The sequence below is a fragment of the Polyodon spathula genome, chromosome 10 (genome assembly GCF_017654505.1).
Source record: "Polyodon spathula isolate WHYD16114869_AA chromosome 10, ASM1765450v1, whole genome shotgun sequence".
NCBI lineage: Eukaryota > Metazoa > Chordata > Actinopteri > Acipenseriformes > Polyodontidae > Polyodon > Polyodon spathula.
The window spans coordinates 28,534,907-28,561,284 of record NC_054543.1 but is presented as its reverse complement, the minus strand read 5'-3'; positions in this window follow the sequence as shown (position 1 = coordinate 28,561,284).

Below are 26,378 nucleotides of genomic sequence, written 5' to 3'. Positions count from 1 at the left end.
ATATTATCATGGATTATTTTATCAATTACACTTTTTCCAGGTTTTAAAGCTAAAGATAAACTTGCACCTGTTTAGTCTACTGTTTATTCTTGAGTCCTTTTGTTCTTTCCCTTGCACAAATGTTCAGTCAGCTATTATTACACTGTCCATATGGGAGTGTTTCTATCTCCCACCTCTGCATCCAGTATGTTAGACCTATACTAAGCTCACCCTGGGAGAGACACAGGATTGCCACCTCAGTATGTATGGCACAGAGTTACAATTGAAACTGTTGTTATGACCTATTTTTATTTATTTATTTGCAAATGTTTTGCTTTTGTTGTTAAAGTAACATATCTCCTCCTAATATTATCATGTACATTAATATAATCAATAAGTTTTTATGTCACCATATTAAACCAATCAATGGATATAACATAGGGTTATAGGATTATCATCTGTGTATGTGGGAGTATCAGCATGGATAGAAGTGGACAATATAATCCATACAGAGATGCTGAAAGATCCTTAGCAGTCTATAATATTTTGTTTGACATACTTGCCGAGAACAAGAAGTTCTCACAGACTCCAAAGCAATTCCCAAATGCATTCAGGATGCAGCAGTCAAAGATGACACATCAAGTGATTCAGAAAAATTAACTGATGATAAGACTGCATCACATTGTTGAAATAAATTTGACATGTAGTTTTGAAAATATTTTTGCTGTTTTCATGCTTTGGGGTTTTACTGGGCAATACTAATTGAAGAAATCTAAGTTAGGCCAAATTCCCATATTATAGTCAAAAGTTCTTTACTGTTTTAAACTACTATATTATAAAAGTGAGCGACTCTCAATCCTGATCTCAACAACTGCTGCTATTCGGTCCTCTCTAAAGCACAGACAGACAGTAGTGCTGAAGTGTGTAATTTTTTTATGGTGATGAAGACTTAACCGTAACGGTCCTTATTCATTATTCTGGCTTCTCAAAAAATTCACAAAAACAACTTTTTGTTCAGCATTCCCTACACCAGTTGTTTTGTGTATATGAATTACATAGTTTTGTAAGCCTGTTTATTGTTTTTCAACATTTAATTAAGTTCAGTTACAAGTTATAAATATAAAGTAGGTACTGCCGAACAAGTTATGAAGAGGTATTCTTTCCAGATTTACAGAGTGAAATTCCTGCACCTAGTTTCTACCATCACAGATACTTTTATAAGGGCCATATTAACACAATTAACACATTGCCTTTCATCAGTTGCAAGGGCTTGAGTGAGTTTGCTGTGTTGTTGGGAAACTAAGACAATAATTACTGGTGCCCTACCCTGGACAAAACAATGTTCTACACAGACATAGCTGAGAGGGAATGGGAACATTCAGGTGCCAAATGTAGGTAAAGCAGAAAACTGTTGGCACGGAGAACCCTGAACATTTTGAAACCCTACCTGGAATACAGTAAGATTTAAATAGAACAAGGCGTTACCCCCTTTTCCTATGGCCTAGTTGACATTGATGTGTTGAAACTGATGAATTACAACTTGCCTGGAAACTATGAAGAAAAAACATATTTTTCTGTAATTTAGACGGAGAGATTTGGCCTTAAAAGCAATGCAGACATGCATTAGGAACACTAGTGGGCTGGGTGGGATATTTTTGGAGTAAAACATTTCCAATTACGCTGGCAGGCTGCCTTAAAAGCTTATACCTCTGCTGCTGAGCTGTTCCTTTAATGTTGACGGTCGTTTAACTCCTGTTGCAACATCAAATCAATGCCAGGGCTACGGCTTCTTTTTAGGATGGTTTAATTTAGCATTGTTGTCTTATATATATACCAAATGCTCAGGTTCTGTAAACAGATAATCCTGTTGCTTTTGAAACAATGCATTTACCACAGAACCATTTTCTACGAGATTAACTCTTAGCAGTTCATTTATTCAGTCAGGAGCGTCAGGTCCAATTTATTTTCACACGTGCTGTTTATAACGAGTTTAAAAAGGCATTGCATAGCAAAAGTACACTCAGTACTGCATCTCCAGCCACACCCCTTTTTCTGTGTTTTTAACATACCTCTTCATAGTCGTGCATACTGATAAATCCTCTCCTGATCACTCGTTGTATCACCAAACTCCTCAATAATGTGATCCAAGTCATTATTTTATTACTAGAAAATCTCAAAAATCTCTGCAAATATCTGTGATATTCTCTGAGCCCTGGATGCGGAAGCAGCTAGCTTCTTTGTTTGTGTCCATGTTATTTCTGTGGTGTAGGGTCTATGTGAATTGCTCAGATACACCCCTTTTTTCCAGCTTCTCTCAGCTCCTATCGGTCTCACTCGGCCATTGAAAGATTTTCTCGGCTTTTTCCCGAGAAAAAATGACTAGAGACCCATGATTTATGTATGTTTGATGATGCCGGACAGGGTCCGACATCGGACTGGAAATGGAAAATTGTAATGTCAGACCTGGTCCAACATAGGAGCGCAAAGGGTTAATCAGAGGTAAACTGACCGGTGCTGTTCTATGTTTTATATTGAGTTATCTACGACAAGTTCAGGTTCATTATCAAGTCTTATATTTTTACTTGAACCGTTGTTAGTAAAAACACACCTAATAGTAGCCTGGATTAGGGTTAGGGTTAAGGTTACACTTCCCCTTATTAAGTTGTCTTAAAAAAGGTAAATATTCCACAATAAGAGCAATAGAAAAGCTATGTGATTCAAGATAAGAAACAGGTGTATTTTATTATAGTAGTTTTTGACTTAAGTCCTGTATTGCTATTACAGCACAGTGGAAAATAGGGCCAAAGTTACCAAGCTCAAAAGTTGGGTCCCTGAGTGGTTCACGAGATAAAAGCACAGCCATGTGGTGTGCAAGGTGTCATAGAGTCAAGGGAGTGCGAATGGAAGTTGTGTGAAGTTGCAGATATAGCTTTGCTCATTAATGGAGTGTTTCCGGTTTTGTCTTGCCTAATGAAGTCTACAAAATGATATAATCCACGTCTGAATGTTTTAAATTTTGAAATAATACAAAAATGTCAGAAAGGGCCGTGAGTCTTCATATAAGGAAAAGGACCAGAAAAGTTCCCATAAAGTTCAATCCTGTATACAAAGTCACAGTAGTTCTTTTTTTCTCCACTCAACTTTGCTCTATCATTATCATTCTGATTGACAATTGCTTCAGCATCTTTACCAGCAAAGCAAAACAACTGTCTGCAGGTAACAGTAATGTAAACAAAGTAGAGTACTTGCATTCCGCCACGGTGAGATGTTGATGAATTATTAATGATACTTCTTGATGAAACACTCACAAGAGTTCACTGTTAGGACTCCAGCAGTACTGCTTTCCTTATCTGCACAATTCTCATCTTTGAGGCTTTAAAATACACATCTTACTTCCCCATAGTGTGAGTAACTTTCTTTGAGTTGCTAAACATGAATTAAAGGGTGTAAACTATCTTTTAATAGAGGTGGGTTGCTGGGGTGTTTCGGTATTCAGATCTGTTTTCTTCCTCCACCATTATGAAGTTGGTTATCTTATCAATCAAACAAGGCATTCAGGCGCTTATCCAACTCACTCATTAGTTAATCAATCTTTATTTTATAAAGCGCCTTTCATAGTGGACCACCATCACAAAGTGCTTGAATTACAAAGTTACTATGTAGATTGCACACACAATTAAACAACTAAAATGACAGGCTGACACATTACATTCGTTTTACAGTGCACAGTATAAATGAGCAAGAAAACAAAATATGCTACATTTGCATTCATCATTTGTGTCATATTTTCTAATCTATATCAATTCATTGTGGCATTGGAGAGAGGCCAAAAGGTTATGAAGATTGAGGTAACTGAATCTTTTTTAGTCAGGACCAAAGAAGGATTATGGGAGACTTGATTACAGTTTTTAAGCTCCTAAAAGGGTTAACCTCAGCAAATATTCAAATTCCAGAAAGGAGACTACAACCAGTTGGAAATTGAGCGACATTCTGGGACAGAGGAATAAACCCTTCTCTTATACCTGGAAACGAAACCTAAAATATATAAATTTTGAACATATTGGCTCTCCTGAGCCCACTGAAGATGTGTACCCAATTCCATTTTACAGTAAATGGAAAAAGCGCAGAGGCAGAATGAAAATTGTACATTGAAAGCAATTTGTACCTTTTGCTGACTGATGTTTCATTTATTGTGCTGGCAACCTTACTTGGAAAACTTAGAATTCAATAATTTAATGCCACTGAAAAGTTCAATATAGCAGAAGACAAAAATGACATTTGTGTTATTTTAGGAGTGTTTGAATTGTTTTCAGCAAATTATGCTTACAGTACTTTTAATGTACTGTATAAGCATTAAAATTCATGCCATGTGCAGTTTGTGAGACAGCACTACAAAGCAAAGCAGTTATAGTTGCTTAAACTGTGCAAAATGACATCTCTTTTATAATAAGATAAATTCCCAAAAGTTTTATAAACTAGAAATGGGAGCTTTTGTGAACAAAAACAAAGAATCCCTGGTACCCTAATCCGCATGGAAATGTGTCATTACTATGTTCACAGGTTAAAAACTATGGCAGTAAAATAGTAACATGTACAGTACAGGACACCACCTATAATGGAACCTTATTGAAAGAATCATAGAATATAATGTACCGACTATAAAGACCCTATGTCGAAGCATGTGGTCTGTATCATTGATAGGGCCAGAGTTAAAAGCTACTTGGCAGTGAAACAGACATTTTGTACTGGATGTAAAAAGTCACATGACATCAATATGGCACCCATCTATTCACATATACCAATATATTTCGTGAGCAAGATATGTAGTACGAAGGGTTAATATAACCCTGGCAATATATTAAGTAACTTCCTCAAATGGTTTCTAAGATACAAGGCTTAGACACTGTGCTGGAGGCAGCTTTACAAATAAAATGTTAGGGAAGGGTTAAATAGTTAGAGAAATATAAAAAAGAAATAAAAATGATATTGGAGGCTAATTATTCTTTAATACCTTGAAAAAGTTTTTTTTTTTTTTTTTTTTCTCATTTCAGAAGTAGGGCACATTATACTTTGAGAAAAGTATAATGTGCCCTACTTAGAGCTTAGTCACTGTCAGCCTCTTGATCAAGGCTCCCACACATACATTTAAAATCAAACTAAAAACAGTTATGTAGTGTTTTAAAAAGCTAGAAGACATATCTAGTTGACAAATTGCCAGCTACATTTGACAGCCATCGGAATAAAGAAATGTCCTTCTGCAAAGAAACCCTTCATTCAGGTATTGTAATTCCAATGAAAACCCTGACCCACTCTTTAGGAGTTGAAATGGAGAGTATTTGGCCTGGTCATGGGCTCACAGCCTTTGTTTACAATTACCACAATGATCACACGTCATTTCTTAATGTAGATCTATGAACAATGATTTCTTGTCCTACCTTTGGGGATTTAAAGGGTATTTTATTGCGCTACATGTTTGTTTGTTTTAATTTTTAATATTTTTTTTTTTTTTACATATTGACCATTTTTTTAAACCTTTAAATTGCATTCCCTGCCTCAAGATGGCTTCCCATGTACCTGCATGGACCTCTCAGAACTACATTTCCCATCATCCTCCTGCTCACTGGTAAATCCATCTCAATTACATATGTGAGCAGGAGGATCATGGGATATGTAGTTCTGAGAGGCCTTATTGGCAGCTAGCTATATACCGTAGGTAGTCCCATTGCAGACTAATTAGTGCAAATAAGCACCTTATAGCACTCCAGTCTTTTAGCAAGCAAGTTGAAGAAATGATAAACCAAGCTGGCAACTGAAATAGGTGGTTGCTAAAAAATTAATAGAAAGGTGCATACGTAATAAATGGATAAATAGTTAGATACTACATTAATCTTTTGAAATATAAAAAGTTGACATCTATTAGCTTGCACATAAAATTTAAAACATACTTTAATTAAACAGAGGGCCTACTTCCTAGGGACAACACTACCGTCGGGTTATTTATTTTGGTGAAAACATAAAGCAAAGGCCAGTGTTCGTCTGTCAAGAGAACCCTTCGTAAAAAAAAAAAAAAAAAAAAAAAAAAAAAAAGGTGGTATGAACATTTCTCTTCTAGAACGAATGCGCTTTCGGTGGAAAGTTGAAATGGAAGACCGACTGAAGCAGTAAAAGAAATATAATAAAACTACACTGCTGTCAAACCAGCGATGAGCTGCCAAACTTTGAGATTGCACAGGATAAACTTGCAATGAAAATATACTAAGGAAGATTTGTGAAGTGGCTATAATTGCAGCAGAGCATTCGGTACCACAAGTCCTGCTATGGTTACTACACAAAGTAAGTAGTGTTGTTTTGTTGAACAGTACAGTATTTGAGTATTTGTAATGACAATTACACAGATAAGGATAACCTGAGTGCTTCAATGTTCTTTTTTTTTAAAGCATTCACAGCCATTTTAGTTTATTTGGTATGGAAAACTAACTAGAAAGTATCTCGATTGACTGCAAAAGCTGTGATAAAAAAAGGTAATTTAATAATTCCAAATTTTATTATAAAATATATATATATATATATATATATATATATATATATATATATATATATATATATATATATATAGGCAGTATGGCAGTTGGGAGGCAGTGTGGTCCAGGGGTTAAAGTCCAGGGTTCAAATCCCACCTCTGCCACTGACTCATTGTGTGACCCTGAGCAAGTCACTTAACCTCCTTGTGCTCCATCCTGCGGATGAGATGTTAAATCAATGTCCTATTGTAAGTGACTCTGCATATAATGCACAGTTCATAGCCTACCTCTGTAAAGCACTTTGTGATGGTGGTCCACTATGAAAGGTGCTATATATATATATATATATATATATATATATATATATATATATATATATATATATATATATATATATATGTATAAATCCACATCTTGTAGAACATTAGTGTGTTGTTTTTTTTTTTTTTTTTTTTTTTTCCATTTAATAGATTCAAAGCCCATGAACAACCTATAATTAAATTGCCTCCTAATCCAGTACAGTATAGTACAGAAGAATAAAAAATGAAGAAATGGCTGGATGTTCATGCATTACCTCAGCTCATGAAGGAATTGAAAAGCTGCAGAAATTCTTATTGCTGCTATGGAAGATTCACACCAGGAAGAGCAATCCTGGTCACAGATAGCCAGGTATTTCATTTTACATCACTTTTATTACATGTAAAGTTTAGGGAATGTTTCCAGTTCTGCAGAAAGGCCTCAAGTTTTAAAAGAGCACAGCTTTCATATAATTGCATTTTTACATGTATTAGGTAGTCATTATTTTTTCTGTTTTCCCCAGACTGTGTAACGGCTGTGGGAAGTTTTGTAATGCAGATGCTCTAGGGCAGCATTCTTCAAATGGCGGCTCGCAGGCCAAATCCGGCCCGTGAGGGCCTTCCGTTTTCGGATGTCAACTGCAGTGCTGCCAATTGAGTGGTTTTTCTGCAAAATGTGGCTGTTTTTAATTATGTTTTGCAGGAAAATCACTTTAATCTATGGGGTTTTAATGTGAAACAACTAAATAGGCTTTTAAATCGCCCAAGTCTTTACCTTCTCATTAAATGCAGAATGAAGAATGCTCAAACAAGAGCACAACATTTGAATAAATGACTAGTCTCTATTAATGTTAATATAATTACGAATAGTGATTGTAATAAAGTGTGTCCTGCATTTATTCTTTTTTAAGAATTTGCATGCAGTTTCTTTGTTCTGTATACACCAAAACACATACATTAAACCAAGTGTACTACTAAATTTCTAGCAGGGATCAATTGAATTCTTAAAGGGGGGAGAAAACATCTTAATAATAATAATAATAATAATAATAATAATAATAATAATAATAATAATAATAATTACTATTAGAAACTTACTTGTTCACAGTTAATTAAAAAAAAAGATCACTTAAAACTAGCATTTCTAGTGGCAAATCACACGGCCATTTCCTCTGTGGATTATTGTCTGATATCATCAAAGACATTGCAAATTACACAAACTGCACCGATGTCAAAGACATCCAGCTGCACAGAATGTAGTGCACAGCAGTGATAAATTCAGTCTGGGGCCATGCTTTTTAATTTTAATTTTTTTTTTTATTATGGTTTATTTAAGGAAGAAGTAGACAGGTTTTTGTAAAAGTAGTTGTCCTTCATTACAAATGCTAGTTGCAGATATGCATGGTTGAAAGGTCGTCGCTATCTACAGGGTATTGTGTCCCCTAACAAGCGACATTTATTGACAACATGTCATACTACAGGAACAAATTATCACTGCACTTGATCTGCTAATAACGCTTCTCTTTCCTTGTTTACAACACTCTGTATGTAAGCTACCTTAAATCAATAAACTTTAGTTTAGTCACACACTCGGTATGCACATTCAATCCCATTCACGTCACTACACTCCATAACACTAACGTTGATTTAAATTTTTTTTTTTACACCTTACTATTATATTATTATTTAACTTCTTCAGATAATGACTCCTCTCCTGTAACTTCTATCTCTCCTTAAGGTTGCTGTTTAAGTGTTTGCTGTTCACCCTGGTCCACTTCTTACACTGAATTATTTAAATGTGTTTTACGCATGCCCACACAAAGTGGGGGGTAGCCCCCTCAATTTTTTGTTCTGCCCCCGCTTTCATTATATAACTTGCATGCTTGTTGCATAGTCATTTTTTTAAAACAAAGACAGAGAGTGGAAGTCACCGTGATGAAGATTAATATGTCATGACATGAGAAATATTTTAACACAGAACAAGTAAAGCATCAAAATTGCAAGTGTCAAATATGATCCCTTGTATCTCAGTAACCCGATAAACACGCTTAATTTTATTGAGTACTGGACCACAATACTTTGCTGTACAGGTTGGAAACTCGCATCATTGGATATGGGAGAGATTGAATTTCTCTCCTTCATATTTCTTTTTATTCATAACTGAGAGGGACATTTAAAAGGTGGAGAAAGTTTTCAACAGCACACAGAAACAAAACATCACAGGAACTTGTTTAGAGATGAGAAAGAAGGTGAAAAGCACTGCAAATCTGATGCAAATCAGCCTGGATGAAGGCGAGACTCCTTTGCAGGAACTTATTGACCTGGAAGGTAAATGAGGTAGTAGCTGCAAGTCATAAAGGCTGCTGCAATCATTTACCAAGGGGTCATCCGTGATAGCATAAAGGGGCCGGAGAATCGTTAATCTTTTCCTTCGCTTGGGTTTTGTTATGGACCTGAAAGGACTGTGAGAGTAGTTACTGCCTGTGAATTGTCATTTGTAAAAAGAGTATTCATGAGTGTTTGTTTATTTTTACGTGTTGGTAGTAATTGTCTTGTTTTTTAAATCACCAGACACCTAAACACGTTTCCAGAGCTGTCACTTTTGAGCCAGCACAAGTCAGAACAGCACTTCACAACAGTTACTAAAATTACCTATTACGCACACCCCAGACTAGCGACTGTATTTTAGTATTGTGGGGCGGATAAGGATTAATGTTTGGGACTGTAACCCCATTTTGTATTTGGTTCCGCGCAATACACATTGTTGTGTATGGCAGGGGCATTTTAGAATGACAGATAAAAGGTTTAATTATCTGTTAAGGCTGTACGCCTTTACAAAAAAGACGTGAGTTGCAAGATTTTAAATTGCTTAATTCTGACTTTTTATACAGGGTCGGAGACCCATGACTCCAACCAGAAATTATGTCTATCAGAAATATATACTGTAAGCTTTGTAATCTAAAGTAACATTTATTTATTTATTTATTTATTTATTGTAACATTAGTGGTCACCAATTATTTTTATTGTTTTCTCCCCAATTTAGTAATGTCCAATTATTTTTAGGCTCATCCCACCCCTACCACCCCTGCACTTACTCGGGAGGGGTGAAGATGAACACATGCTGTCCTCCGTAATGTGTGCCATCAACCACCAGCTTCTTTTTGCAGACTCGTCATACAGCCACCCAGAGCAACAGCGTCAGAGGACAACGCAGCCCTGGAAAGCTTACAGGCAAGCCTGCAGGCACCCGGCCAGACCATAGGAGTTGCTGGTGCGCGGTGAATGGAGGACACCCTGACCGACCTAACTCTCCCTCCTGGCCAATTGTGCGCTCCCATCCTCAGTCGGCAAAGGAGTAGTCTGGTCTCAAACTGGCAACGTCCAGGCTATAAAGCGCATCCTGCATTCCATGCAGAGCACCTTTACTGGATGCCTAAAGTAACATTTAAACTTGTCAGCAGTCAAAATCAATATTCTTTATATTATTGGTTTTGATATACTGTTTAAAAGCTTTTGTGTATGTTGATGTAGCTAAAATTACATTATTTGGTGAACTTTCCGTGAATTCTTGTTTTTTTTTTTTTTTTTTCCCTAACCTCGCTCGTGAAATGTACTAAAAATGACTGTGCCAAAATCGTGGCCTTAGTAATATTAATTGATTACTTGGAGTTGACAGCAAATATTCTAGAAAGACTGAGGTATTAGAATATTATGTTTGAAAAAACAAGACAATAAGACAAAATAGTATAGACTGTAAATATACAGTGAACCAGTTGAAGGAAAACAACACATTTTGTGATCTTGTTCTTACCTGCTTGTAGTAAAAGCAGTTTTGGAGATGACTAATTGATTTTGGCTGAAGAAGCGGGAATTTTTGGTCATCAACGATTTAAAAGCTAAGGTCCTTTCTATTATGAGCGATCTCGTTAATATTAATGAATGAAATACCTTTCGGATAACAGAAGTTAGGAGTTTATATTAAAATAAACATTGTTCTGTGTATCATAGAAATTAATTAGAACCTGACAAGAAATGAGAGCATAAAGTATAGGACATTTTATTAAGTTAACCTATAATTTGGTTTAAAACAATGAGTATTAAAAAATGCTTACGGTAGTGTTTCCAATTAATCAACAGTAAGAATTGCAAAAAGATAGACTGTCTTAAAACCTGCTTCAACTGGATTTTTAGCCTAAAATTAAATGAAAATAACTGGACTGGCCACTGTATGCTTAGTGGTTTTATTCAAAGGCTTATATGATAAACCCCACACAGTCTTTTTCCAATATTTTGTTAACACACATTTGTATATGAAAGTAAACTAATCTGAAAAGTTAACAACATATACTGTTCTGATGGAATATATTGTAGACCCAGGTTAATACAATCACACAAAAAGTTGATGTTATATATAAAACAACATCTCTTTTAATACACATATAAACTTGTATTGTACTTGGTAGCAAAGGATTCTGTGAAATTTAGTTCACCTGACTTTTTAGGGAAAGGAGGGGTTGAAAATGAGATCCATGAGACCATGTTCCAATATTTTGAAAAGGAGATATATCCAATTTTTCTTTTATGTTTTTATAATACTCCAGTTAGTTTTAAAAAGAGTTGACAATATCTTTCTAAAAAATATTGTTAACTCAACGATAAGAACTCTCAAGACAGATTGATGTTCAGATTTAATTGGGACTCCTGATGTATTCAATGGAGGGAAAATCCTATATAAGCCCAGAACAAGACCCCATTCGATACCATTGAACTTGATCTTGCAAGCTGACATGGTCCATGCTCTGAGGGTCTGTGAAAAACTGATTGCTGTTTGGTCTTAATCAGAAGTCTCTACCTTTTGAAGACAGTTCTTATTTTTCATATATCCTACATTACACTTCCATATATTGGATGATAAGCATATATTTTAATTTATATCTTGTTTATATTGCATGAATTGCTTTAAGGTATAGAAATAATCTTTTGGTCTTAAGAGAGTGATATATTGTATGTTGTAGGATTTAGCAGTGGGCAATTTAGCTTTTTGCGTTTTATAGCCTGAAGGCCAAGCATATGATAACCATATTTGTATTACTGTACTGAAGCATTAATACTGTTAAACCTGTAAAGGCACTGGAAACACCCAGACTGCCTATTAACAGGGATTCAAAGTGGCTTACCACTCGATCCATTATTTAACATTTAATAAATAGAAGGAGTACTAATACTGCTCTGATTCGTTAAAACTTAAAATTAAATGTGTTAAAATGTCTCCCCTGAGTGTACTCAGAGTATATAATGTATATATCTCACAGTATATACTGTAGACCTCAGCCTCACCTTATTCAAGGGCAGCACCACATCGGTCAGGGAACCTTATATTATTACTTCCTTTCAGGTCTCATTGAGACCTCTTCTTGCCCTGCAAGGCGACTCTGCCACGTCAGAGTTTTTCTTTATGTTTTTCAGATCCCAGGGCCGCAGCCTTCAAGACCAAGCCCTTTCCTCTGCAGAGGCTCTCTGGTGGGGGATCTCTTTTCTATCCAGACCGCAGTCTGTTCACAAGTCCAGGCCGCAGCCCACTTCTTTAAGTCGGGCCCCCTTTGCCAGTTAATGTTGCACTAACACCTTGTTTCTGCCTTCTCTGTATTGCCCTATAGTCCCGACAGGCGCCCTGTGAATTGTTAAAGAAAAAAAAAAGTTGTAAACTTAAACCAAAGCAAGTTGCAACAGAGAAAAGAAATAAAATCAGCGGGCTGCTGTCATTTTCTTTTAAAGGCTGCTACATAGGCATTGTTGTTTCTATAGACAGGAAGTAAGTGCATTTATTGATACAGATGGATAACTTATCACAGTGTTTTCCTTTTGAATTTACTGTATTTTGTGGTTTTTTTAATTTTTTATTCAAGAAAATAAAGACCTATGTACACCAGTACACCTGCTTGGCTAGAAAAATGAACTGGTATTAACTCAATTAAATGTGGCTGTTTAATATTGAAATATATATCAGTTTAATAATTGAAATCCTTCAAAATCCAGCTTGTGTTTCACCCCCTGCCCAGGCTGTATTCCAAAGTTAAAACTAACAGCCCCCCTTGTGTCAGGTAGAAATAAACCTTTTGAAGGAAGGATCACGAGACTGGGCCAAACCTGAACTATTAGTCTGTCAAACTGCTTTTTAATATTTCAGAAGGTATTGCAGACTGCATATTTGTCAGGTAAAGTAATAGTGGAAAAGTGTTCCATTACTTTGTAAAATAAAACTGACATAGTTGGTGTGACTGTGAGTTAGAACACAATGCAAGCCTTCATTGGCTTAAGTTTAGTTGCGATAGGTTTCTTATTAGCTATGTTTCTGTTGTCCTCAGATAGGTTTGTTAACATTGGAACCCTCTATATGCTCAGTTCACAGTATACATGACTAACATTGAATAATCATTCATCTTTGCAGACTTGGGTTCAATCTTACCAAAGGATCTTTAATGGCAATGCAGGTGTACTACAATGACAATGCACTAGTTCTGCAGTAAGTCAATGGTAGTGCAAGGTCAACTTTTTGTTTTCTCTAGTAATCCATTGCAGAAATAAGGCACTGTATTAGAAAAAGTGTAACACCATAATTGAACAACTGTGCTGTAGTTTACTTCTAAATCCATTTTGTTGCCATTGCTAGTAACACTGGTATTATAACAGTATCACAATGGGATTTTTCAAACTGTGCTACAACAGTTGTCTAGGTCACTGACACTCTAAACTCCAATGCTGAACATGAACGTGAATTAGCTCATTTAAAATACCCTAGTACAGTAGTTGGTGGAATAGGTAAACAGTTAAAAACTATAGATAATGGGGAGCGCTTTATTTTGAGAGTCATAAATAAGTATTTAATTAATACGCAATTGACCATTGAAGTTTAGTTACATGTTAATAAACTGTCAATAGATATGACATGCATGTACAGTATGTGTGTCATTAGACTGTCGTTTGAGCTCATATTTCCTGTGTATGTTGAATATTTCTTTTTAGACTTGGTCGTTTTAACATATAACTAAACGTCAGCAAATGGTCAGTGCATATTAATTAAATACTTATTTGTAACCATTGTTGTTTTGAACTACTGTTTAAAAAAATTCCAACACCGGGTGAAAAACAAAGGGTGGGTTATCAGGGGTGTATGGCAGCAGAATCACTGGAATTTTGAGAAGACAAACAACTTGTCACAAACTTTCCTCAGCCCCAATTCATGGAAAAACATTTAATTTGATTTTCGAGCAGTCCTAAAAAGTGTATTTTCATTTTTAATAAAAATGTGATGTAGTGGAGTCTGAGAAGAGCAGGTTCATGACCTGGCTGTACAAAGTAGGCTCTGGCGCTCCTTTTTCTCCTCATTGCACTACAACTAATCCTACTGGCCAGGTTCCCAGTGAGCACAGAGGTCACCTGCAGGGATATAATCGCCCAGGGTAAACCACAACTGGATTTTACAATGAAGTAACCATGGAATCCCCATGGTAAAATCCACCCCTTAGTGTGTTTGTTGAATTGGTATGCTAGTGTAGAATTAACTGTCATTGACCTATTAGTTAATTAATTATTTGCCAAAACCCAGTAGAATAATATTATATGTAAAGTGAAAATGTTTTGTCATCCAATACACCAATATGCAAGAACACCATCTGCTCTTTCACTTTTTAAAGACATCACCAGATATTGCTGAACACGGTTTTAAAATATCTATCGTCTACTGTACATTTTACGAATACTAGTTTAATATATCCTCTTGTAAGCTTTGGATTGGGCTTATCCTGTATGGGTTCTTTTAAAAAGAGGGGCAAATGGTAACTGTGGCAGGGTTAAAGCCTGAAATGTAAATAGTGTATAATAGTGTAAATGTAAATAGTGCTGCCCTCGTATTGACAACACAGTCATAGATCAGCTTTATAACAGAGGCTGACCTCAAATAAACACCACTATCAATAAAGAAACATTAAGGTATTTTTTTCTACCCCTATGTGGCAAAGTGCCTGCCCCTGTGTATGTTTTTTGTTGTGTGTTAATGTTGGTGTATAGTCATTGGTACACAGGATATAAACAGGTCTGTGTAACACGAGTGTTTAAAATGTATATGTGTATTTAAGCATGAGGATTGCACAGCACTTCACGTGAAAGTAAAACGTAATAATATGTGACCACGGGGAATTGCACTTTATTAATTCATGTGCAGTTGTACCACAACTCCAATTGAATGATTGATTAGCAATCAAGTCTCAGTACAGCTGTATAAAAGCTGCATGTTTTCACCCACTCTGGGTTGTGTGTTCAATTAGTGGAGAACAAGTGTGGAGACAGAGGTAATATTAATAAAATAATAACATAAAGTAAAATATCAGCTCATCATGTTGTTTAGTGTTAGTCTGTTTTGTTCCGTGTCCTGTGTTTTTGGTTTGTTACAAACCTTTTATTTACTGTCTGTACATTCATTAAATGCTGAGCGCGACCATTTGCTCAGCTCCACCAAACTCCACTCCTCTGTTGTTTATTTCCTGGTTCCTGTTTCTGGTCTGACGTCCCCCACTTCGGCTATCTTTGTGACACCCTACTAAAAAAAACACACAATAAACAAATAAACACACAACACTGACTATGTACATGTAACAACCCCAAAGAGATGGGAGCCTCAATCTAGCATGTAAATTACAAACTAATGTACACACACAAAGTAAGCACATTTTATTTTATGGTATTACAGTTTTGAAAGAAAATACAAGATAAACTACGTACAGAACAGCAGTACTTCTGAAGTTCTTATAGTTGGTTTTGTTGTTTTGTTTTTAGTTCAGTTGTAATTTCCATACTCAATCCCGTACAAATAAAAACAATGTGCTTACTATCTATGAGAAGAATTAGTTTCAGTTTCTCATGCAGAGAAATTACAAACAAGCACGTTACAGTGAGAAAAAAGAATAACCAAGTAGGATATAATGTAGTTTTTACAGAAATCAGATTGATATTCTGGGGTAACATCTACGTCACACTCTTAGATTTAACAGTGTGGGTTCGCTGGTACAGTACTACTCTGACCGTCCAACTCCCACATAATAGGATCTCAGTAACTGTCACCGATAAATGTGCTGTAGTCAAAGTAGTTTAGCCACACACACATCTACATACAGGTAGGCTACCGTATTACAGAAAAAAAGCAACCGCGATACTTCTAAAATGTCATAAATCATGTAATAAAAGCATTTGAAAATCACAGTATTATTAATACAGATCACCCTCATAAAGACTGCCCTCTTTTAAGCACCGCGATCATTATGATCAATTTATAATAAACGCTGCAGCACCAAATTCAAGTAATACGGTGTGTGTGTGTGTGTGTGTGTGTGTGTGTGTGTGTGTATATATATATATATATATATATATGAGAATGTGGCTGGAGCCTTAATTGAATGATGGTTAATTAGGCTCCAGTCACATGGTATATATGGAGAGAAAATCCTTTGTTTGGTGTTGGTGTTGGAGTCTAGTGTAGTATGGTGAAGGTGAAGGCCAATGCCCAGCCTACACATTGTTATTTTTTTGTTTATTTTGGCCATTTGTTTTGTGTAAGTTTTATTAGGAGAATAAACAGTGTTCAGAATCAAAGTAGCTATCTTCTTCAATGCCAAACAATACAAAAGTAATCCTGAACTTTACAGGTAGCCAGTGCAGCTGGGCAAGACAGGGTGTAATGTGATCAGGTTTTTTACATCTGGTAAGAATCCTAGTACTGGCATTTTGAACCAGCAGTAATCGGTTTATGGTGCATGGCGGAAGACCACCATAGAGAGAGTTGCAGTAGCTGTCGAGTGGAGATGAGTGCATGACAGAGTATCTCTTCAACCGGGAGAGAAATATAGGGATGGACCTTTGAGATGTTTCGGAGGTGGTAGAAGTGGGATTTGACTACAGAGGAGTATCTCTTCAACCGGGAGAGAAATATAGGGATGGACCTTTGAGATGTTTCGGAGGTGGTAGAAGTGGGATTTGACTACAGAGGAGATTTTGGCATCAAAGGAGAGGTTAGTATCCAGAAGTACACCAAGAATTCATACAGTGGGGGAAGGCAGCAGCAGACAGTTCCCAAGGTTCAAGGAAGCAATATTCAGTTTTAGGTAAAGCCGGGTGTCATCTGCATAGCAGTGAAACATGAGGCTGTGCTGGAGGATGAGGGGACCCAAGGGAAGTATATAGCTATTAAAGAGAAGAAGCCCAAGAACAGACCCTTGACGGACACTGCACATGACCAGGTTTGAGTCAGCACTGTTTCCATCATAGAAAGCAGACTGCATGCATCCATATAGGTAAGAGGACAACCGAGTGAGACAGGTTCCAAAGATCCCAGCATACTTCTAAAGGCAGTCAAGAAGACTGCCAGTTTGAGGGGAAGAAGAGACAAATTCTGAGAGTATTATAGGATTCAGCAGATTTTTGGGACGGAAGGAAATAACAGTATCAGTAGTAGCTGAAGGTGTGGGAAGATTAATATTCGCAGTTATTAAGAAATGGTCAGAGAGAGAGATATCTGAGATGAGAGATTGGAGATATCAAGACCCCTTGATGGTGGGTGTGTCCACAGGTGTGATTGGGGACGTTGACAGTTTGAGAGAGTCCAAGACAGTCCAGGAGCATGACAAAGCCGGTCACTAGAGGGGAAAAAGACAAATCGACATGGATGCTGAAATCACCTAGGAGTAGAATTTTGTCAGTTGAAGTGCAGATTAGGGAGAGGAATTACGAGAACTCAGCAATAAAAGCAGAGGTATTCTTTGGTGGACGATAGATAACAGCAAGAGTGAGGGACATGGGAGAGGGCAGATTGATAGCGAGATGCTCAAATGAAGAGAAGGCTGGGAAAGAGAGAGTTGAGGTGGCAAGCACAGAGTGAGCAATAACAGCAGTTCCCCCACCTCTACCAGTGATGCGTGGCTTGTCAAAGACTGAGTAGCCATTTGGGATGGATAGCTGTAGTGAGTGCTTATAATTTACAGAGTGTCAGGTTTCTGCCAGACAGAGAAGATCAGGATTAGCATCAGTTATAAGTTTGTTGAGAAGCAGAGATTTGTTACTCGGAGAATGGCAATTTAGGAAGGAGAATTTACAGTTTGTAGCAGACATTAGGTGTCAGAGTGGGAATGAGGCCTCTAATAGCCATTAGGAGAGATTTGGAAAAGGTCCTCGCTCTACCTGTTCTCACTCTGACTACCACAGCTTAGACTGCCCTTTGACGTGTGGCCCTTAGACTGCCACAGCTCAGACTGCCATTGTATGTGTGGCCCTTAGACTGGCTGGTGCTTAGAACAGCTGGTGTTCTAAGAATGTTTATCAATTTATTCTGTCCTGCAGGTCTAGAGCTGGTCTAGTTTATATGCTGTCGAAATTCACTTCAATCTACCACAGCTCTGAACACTATAGGAAATTAATTACTCACCCAGCTGATGTAGTTACATCGGTAAACAAGCATTCAAATTTACTTACCAATCGCTATTCTGTTCCCTTCCAACTGCAAACAGCAACACAATCCACGTTTTAAGCAGGTCTGTCGCTAGAATGAACAAACTCTAATTCTGTTCCCTTCCAACTGCAAGCATATGCCATGAAAAGACTTCTAAAGTCTAATTGTGGATAAGTGAAGTGAGGAGGCATAGTAGCATAGATCTGTGCACAGATCTCATTATTAATATTGGTTGGTACTCCATTCTAGGTGTGAAATGTCTTTAAGCAATGAGAAAGAAATTTGGATAATTTTGATATGTGATGCAGCTTGTCAATGGTGTATGGCCAATTTATCAGAGAACACCCTAAACAGCACTACTGTAAATATACAATACAGTATTTCTGATCATTGTGGATTACTGCTTTCAAACTCATGGTGGTTTATAGGTTTTATAAGGTACAAAGGACACAATTTCACATGAGTCATAAATATAAGGTAAAAGAGGAAAATTATTAAAAAAAACCTAATTAATATTAGAGCAGCAGAATTCAGAACCATTCATAATGGCTGCCATCATAAAATGTAGTATTAAAAAAAAAAAAAAAAAAAAACTATTTAAATGTCGTTAGGAGAGAAACATGATCTAAAATAATAATGGTAAAAATAATTAGTTAAAAGCTTTTTAAAATACAAAAATAAAAACAAAGTCAGCAACATAATTGGTACCGTAATTTTCAGAATATAATGCAAGCTCTTGTTATATACAGTACCTAAGATAGGTATGAGGTGTCACAGTATATACATATGGGGCAAAATTCTGCTGTGGAGATTCTGCCCCCGATAAGAGTGATCGCCATGCCCAACTCTAAGCAGAAATTATCTATAACAAGTTTTGTTTTGCAGGAGTATAAATAGTATTGGATTGCATTGGATAACAGATACTCTCTCCGTCTGTGTTGCACATAGCTAATTTGCATGCCATGTAGCTGAGGAAGGCATAAACAATAACATTAACGTCATCAGCATGCACCACTGCTCAGGAGTTCGAAGGCAGGTAAGGTGTCTGTCTCAAGCGTTTGAAAAGCCCAGCTTCCTTAACACTCTCTTCCTTGATTGTCTTCTCGAGAAAAACACAGGCTCTCCATGACCCGACCTCTCTCTCGTCTTTCAAAACAGTAAAACAAGCATGTTGCTAGGTAAAACGAAAATAAATAAGATAAAAAGTATACTATAAAACTACTTTTAAATCATATGCAGCAAATACAATGCTGTAACTAGTGGGAAAATAATAATCACAGCTTGTGACTCACATGTGCCGCCTTGTGGTTTAGGAAAGTGCAACAGGTATTAATTTTATTTGAAAAATGTATAGAAAATTATCTTATCTTTCAAACCGATGCTAGTCTTTGTGTCACTATCATTTTTCAACGTGTTTTTGAAAACAAATTGTATTAATGGATTTTACTATCTTTTATTTAATACAGGTATTTATAATTAATATGACACTAACATGCAATTCAATACGCAGTCTAGAACTTTATTATTTAAAATATCAATATGTATTTCTAATTTTTACCTACATAAAATGTATGCTTCTTATTGAAATAAAATATATTATTGCATCACAGTACTAAAGTACTGCTTGTATACTGCAGCAACCCTAGTTGCATACAAGGCAGTTCAGTCATGTGCATTATACACAGAATGTAATAACGGTATTTACAGGGCCCAAATCCAATAAAATCCAGGTCTAAATCTTATTTATAAAATATTAAATGGTATTTAAGAGTACAACGAGAGGGCAAGCCGAGTAAACATAAGGTAAGAAGCATGTTTGTACACAGTGAGCTGTACATACGTGGAATAGCCTACCAGGTGAAGTAGTAGAATCTGAAACGACCTAGCAGGGGTGAATGGTGAGCTAACAAGGAACGAGTCTTGAGGGGCCGAGCTGCCTGTAAACATTCCGAGACTTTTCTTATGTTCTGTGGCAAAGTGTTTAGCAGTGCGCAGGTGCAGGTGCAGGTGATCAATGAACAGACAATTATAGTCCAGGTGCAATAGAGTGAGAATAGAAGGGGTCCGGGACATATCCTTGAGGTACACCTGTAGAAAGAAGATGAGAAGAAGAGAGAGAGCCACAGCAAGAGACCTGAAAAGAATAGTTAAAAAGATAGGAGGAAAACCAGACAAAAGCAGTGCCTGAGATTTGTAAATCAGACAGAGAGGAAAGCATTATTGACAATGTCGACCCAGGGGAGGTCAAGGAGAATCAGAATGGAAGACAGGGAAGCAGCACGTTCAGAAAGGATAGTTACATTGAGGATATAGTTAGTTACAGGAGAATTAGAATGGAGGAGAGGGAAGCAGCACAAGCAGAAAGGAGAGGAGGGTGGTTTCTGTGGGATGTGCAGGATGGAACCCAGAATAAAGCTGATCAAGCAGAGAATGTTTGGAGAGGAAGAAAGCCACAGCTCTCTCAGGGGTTTTAGAGAGGAATGTGAGGAGAGAGACAGGGTAATCGTTCTGGGCAGAAGAAGGGTCAAGAGAAGGTTTCATAAGAATGAGGGTGATAGGAGCATTTTGAAGGCAGTGGGAATAGAACCAGAGAGCAGTGAAGTGTTAATGATGGAGGAGGTAACAGGAAGAAGAGCCAGGGTAATAGATTGGAAGAAGTGAAAAGGAAGAGGATCCAGAGCACAAGTAGTTGGCCTGGAGTTCAAGATTAAGAAGCAAAAGGCCAGAATCAGATATTAGAATGACAGTTGATAGTGAGGGAGGAGGTGGGCAGGAAGGTGTGTTGAGATCAGGTTGGGAGGGTATAGAGGGATTGGAGAATAGCTTTTTGATATCAGCTACCTTTGAACAGAAGAAGGAGGAAAAATCAGCTGTGTAAAGGTATTTTGGAGAGGGTGGGGGTTTAAGGAGGGACGAAACGGCAGAGAAAAGTCTGTGGGGGGTTGTTAGAAGACAGGATGACAGATTCATTGTGTGAATGTTTGGCAGAGGTAAGGGTTGACATGGATGCACATTAACTGAAAGAAGAGCAAATTAATAAATATCCTGCTTCTCATCTGATGTTTGATTTTGTGTGTGTGTATGCAATCTACAGTAGTTAATACACATTCATCCTTTATACTGTACATGTGGGTTCCATCTGGATTTTTTGCTATAGGATTTTTTTGTCAGAAATGTACTTTGTAAAACTGAGAACTAGCAAGTTTGTTAAAATAACTTTAACAAGTTATAAATGTTAAGGTACATGCAAATAATATGATATTTTACACATGTACCCTATAGCATATTTGCAGTTTGTTTAGAATAGCCTCATTTAATATAATTAAACAAACACTCAATTTATAAGGCGATAAGCAGACACATTAGTAAGTTAGTAATCATTGCTGTGATGGCAAATACAATGTATAAGTAGTCTGCAATTGTATGTTGTGCTGAAACTGAAACTGTATAATCAGAAAAAAAAAAATGTAAAGCAGCACGTTTTTTATGGTATCGCACTGTGACAGAATCACGACAGGTGAATAGCTGGTTTTGGCTACCACTGTATACTGTTAAACGTGTGATTATATCTATGCATTTATAGAACAGCCCTGGATAAAACCTACATCACAACTGAATTAGATTAAATTTATGTGCCATAGTTCAGTTCAAACACAGCACATTTCAGTCTTGATTGCCTCTGGACCCTGGACCAGCCACACTGAGCTTGCAAATTCTGTCTTTTATAAATCCACATAGATGGAAAGAACTACCAACTTTAATATCTAAAGCATTGCATAAATGAAATAATAGAGCTGTTTTACACCTGTCCAGCACTGTATGCAAATATCCCCTTGACAACCATGTGCCATTACAGTACTTGATTATTCCATGTATATCGAGGTTTGTTAATGCTAAATCAAATAACTCCAAATGGTTAATTTCCAGCAGAGTTTTTTTTTATTTTTTTTGCATTGATATCAAAAATCTCTTATGCTTATAGTCTGTTTTTATTTCACTTCAATATACTGCCTTTGATGTTCATCAGGAGTCCCATAGTTTCAGTGGCAGCTTCCAAGGCCCAGGGATTGAGAATTCATGTCAGCTTGTCTTACAATGGCAGTGTTGTTCTCCCAAATCTCAGTGGCAAGCAACTGTAGCACTACGGACTCTCTGCTTCACAGAATCAAAACAATACTCTGCTCTTATGAATACCATACTGTAAAAAGAAAGCACCTCAGATGTGTTTTTAACAAAATTGTTGACATCATCCTTGCCCCACCTAGTTCCTTGTGGTATACAACCAATTTCAGTAGCAGGATGCATATTCACAGGATTGCTGTGGCGTGTTACAAGGTCATTATGGAACTGATAAAGTCAATAAGAAGTTATTTGAATGAGGGAGTTACATCATTTCTGACAAACACACCACAATAATGCTGTAGGCTACATATCCCATTGTTAATCATGTACATATACACTATGTAATGTGGAGCTTTTTTTCCCTGAGATCACTTTCAATCCAAATAAATTGCATGTGCCCTTATTCTGTTTTCACATATAGTATTTCAGGGTTGGGCGAAATCTGGGTTTTAAATTACAGTGTGGTCACGCATCAGTCTTGAAAATATAGCAACCAGAGCCTGAACGCATACATTTATGTTCTTGTATTAGTTGTTAATAAAGCAGAACATAATATATCATTTTAAAATGGGTGAGCTCATTTAGTCTTTTGTTTATTAAGCTCTTTGTATAGGTAGGCCTATTCTTACTAACACCCCATTCAGGGGGCATACTGTCAGTATAGTAAAAACAAAAAAAACAAAGCAATATACATTCAAGGAAGCTGGAGGGTGCTAACAAAAGAACTCCAGTAAATCCTACCTAATATATTATGATTTCATAGGTCTTACATGTTCTTAGGTGATAAACACACACATTATGGTAAAAGTGAATTCGATTTTTTAATGGTAATTTATTTGAAGCTCTTGGAAAAGAATATTTATTGACTGCACAATACTTCAGTGCTGTGCTTCCTGTCAACTTCGTCAAGTTGCATGAAAGAATTCAGTCGACACGGCAAACATGTCCATCTCAAAGGCAAACCAATGTGTTTAGCTTCTGGGAGTTTGAGTCATTTTAAAGAAAATAAATGGCAAACATTTGGAATGTTTTGTTAAGAGTTTTTTTTTTTTTTTTTCATGGAGAAATTAAAAAAAAAAAAACATGTTCTTAGGAAGAGACATTGTCTAGAAAAAGAAACCATTCAGAATAGTTTTTCCTACAAGAACTTAAACTGAATTTGTTCCTTCAACAGGATGTGCAGCATGGAAAGATAAGTTTGTCAAAGTTAGTGTTCATAAAGGCGATGAAAAATATACATTAAATTTTAGTGAGATTAGATGAAATTTACTAGAATTAGTTTGTTAGCTATACAGTAATCCGTTGCTTGTCCGCCCGTCACATATCCACCCTAGCTGTTTATCTGCCATGATCAACCTCTGCAGCAATGTTAGTTTATTACTGAACAGACAAGATTAGTTCAGATATTGTAGATCCTACCAAAGTTTTTGTACACTGTGTTGTATGTGATCTGTGAGCTGCCATTGCTGATAGTGTCACATGAGCAGTCCATTATGTTGATGTGTAAATAAATCCTGTTTGCCTGCGGGGGGCGTATCAACTTTAACCTCCATCTCGATCTCCTGCCTGTCACGCAGCAACGAATGCACACATCCCCACGGCAGACGGCTACTCTGTCACAAGCATTAATACCCTATATCTTTCTAAACAAGGGATTTAGGGGATCTCTCTAGTAAAAGCTAAATCTCAAAACAATAACTGAATATAGCAACTGTTACAGTTGTGTATAATGGTATTTAAAACAGGATTCATTCATCCACCTTTTTACATATCCACCCTTTCTCTGGTCCCACCGCAGTCGGATATGTGAAGGATTATTGTATGTACTTTAATATGGCTTGTATAAAGAAGTTATATAGAAGTAAAAATATAAATGTAACATTTTCATATTTTGACATGTTAGTTATAACACAGTGGTATAGACCAACAGGCACTGGCTTTTGAGTTTCATTTACTGTCAATGCTTTAGTTCACTAATGGTTTCGTACTAGATTCTTCTGGGTGATACACAGATATGCTGATGATAACACCTTTTTCTTGCACTTAGTAATTCTGTAACAAAAAATTGTACTGTTACAAAAGGGTATCTGGCTGTTTATAATGTTCTGGTGCAAAATGACTTTTGGTAGTGTTTTTTCAGTTCCATAAACTCTTCCACTTTTAAGGCCTAAACTAGATTTCATGGCACAAATGCTATTATGTCAATCTTCAACCTGACATCTGAAATGTAATATTGTTGATGTTGTAAGAAAAAAGACAAAAAAAAATACTTTTGATCTTTTCAACTCTGAAAATTGACCTTTGCAAGGTACACTTACCCTATGCTTAAGTAATAATAAGCATGTTTTTATACATACAGATACCAGACCTTCTCTTGACAAAGCCCTCATTCTTATACCTTCCATTATAGTAATTCAAAAACATTTTAGACATATAATAATATTCACAGCTGTCTCCCTAAACTCTACATTAACATACTGCGCTTAAAATCAAGTTTTCTCTTAACAGAGCACTACAGTAGCTTCAAAAGACATTTTTAAAGTTGTTTTACTTTCCTTTATTTATGCAGTTTGCAATACTTCTGAGTCATTCCAAATGGTTGTAAATTGTTGGTTAATTTATTTTTATGAGACCTTGAATGATATTAGTTTTTTGATTCTAGTATTGTGTAAGAAAAAGGGCAGCATTTTTTTTCTCCTTTCAAACTTAAATCCCTTTTTAATCCATGAAAAAAGCTTTTAAAAAATTGCTCAAACAATTAATGAGTTAAAGCTTTGTGAATATGATCCAATGCTACAATGTTTCCTTGAGACCTTGCTATGTTTGGTTTTGCTATAAGCTTTTTTTTTTAAGTGAGTTCAAATAGCTTTTGAAAGCAGGTCTGTTTCTGATTCCCAGACATCAGGTTTTATCAAGTTAACCACTTAAAGCTGCCTCAGATTGAGACATTTCTATCAGTGAGACTGTGGGCACTCTGATGGTTTTTTGATTGCATCTTTCGCCTCTGGCTTATTCCAGAGTTTCATTTCAATTCTAAGCAACAATTTGTTTTGTGCAGGTTTTTGTGGGTAGCCATTTGTTGTTTCAAGTGTTTTTTTTTTTCTTCTGCTGATAGACATCTCTTGCTTTTTCTGGCTTCTTATTCCTCCCTCCCTACTTTAACATGTTTAATTCCCCATTAGTCTCATTTGTTTTCTGTGGTCTAATTTTGACCTTTTTCTCTTCTCTCTGCCTTGCATGTGCAAATGGAATAGGCTGTTGGCTATTCATGTGCCAGTCGGTTGAATTACAAATGTACAGATACTACATTAACGTACGGGTTTATGTTTGACGTGGTTGATAATAATTACATTTACTAGCAAAAAGCTGAAAAAAAAAGATATTTTATTCTCACAATTGTAATATTTCAACAGTTATTTGAGTTTAAATTATTGTTTTAATCCTTTGTTTGTGCTTCTTTTTAAATCCTTTTTCAAGAGTAATGACAACATTACATTAATATAGCGCCTTTCAAGACAAAACAGCTTAATATCAGGTGCATCAAAGCATTTCTATGTTGTTGTTGTTTAACAAATTTACCATATATTAAAGGGGAAGTCAATCCATTTACTCATGGGAGGTGTTTTAATTTTTGCTCAACCACTTAATGTGTTTTGTAAACCAGTATTTCAGTAACATAAATCCTCAACACAGCTGCAAATTCAAACAATCTCCTCCACTATATTCCCTTCTTAGGGGATTTCATTTCCAGTGGTAGATAATAAGGATACTGTAAAATTTTGCCAACTGAATTTTAAACAGCAGAGAAAACTAAAGCTGTTTGTGCAAGAATGGAGAACCAGAGCAACCAGCATGATTAGTTTGGCACGTTTTTCACAAACTGCTCCTGTGTGCAAATTGTAAATGTTTCACAGCTGATCAGCAAGCTGATGCAGTCTGTGAAAAAACATGCACTTGTCTTCTAA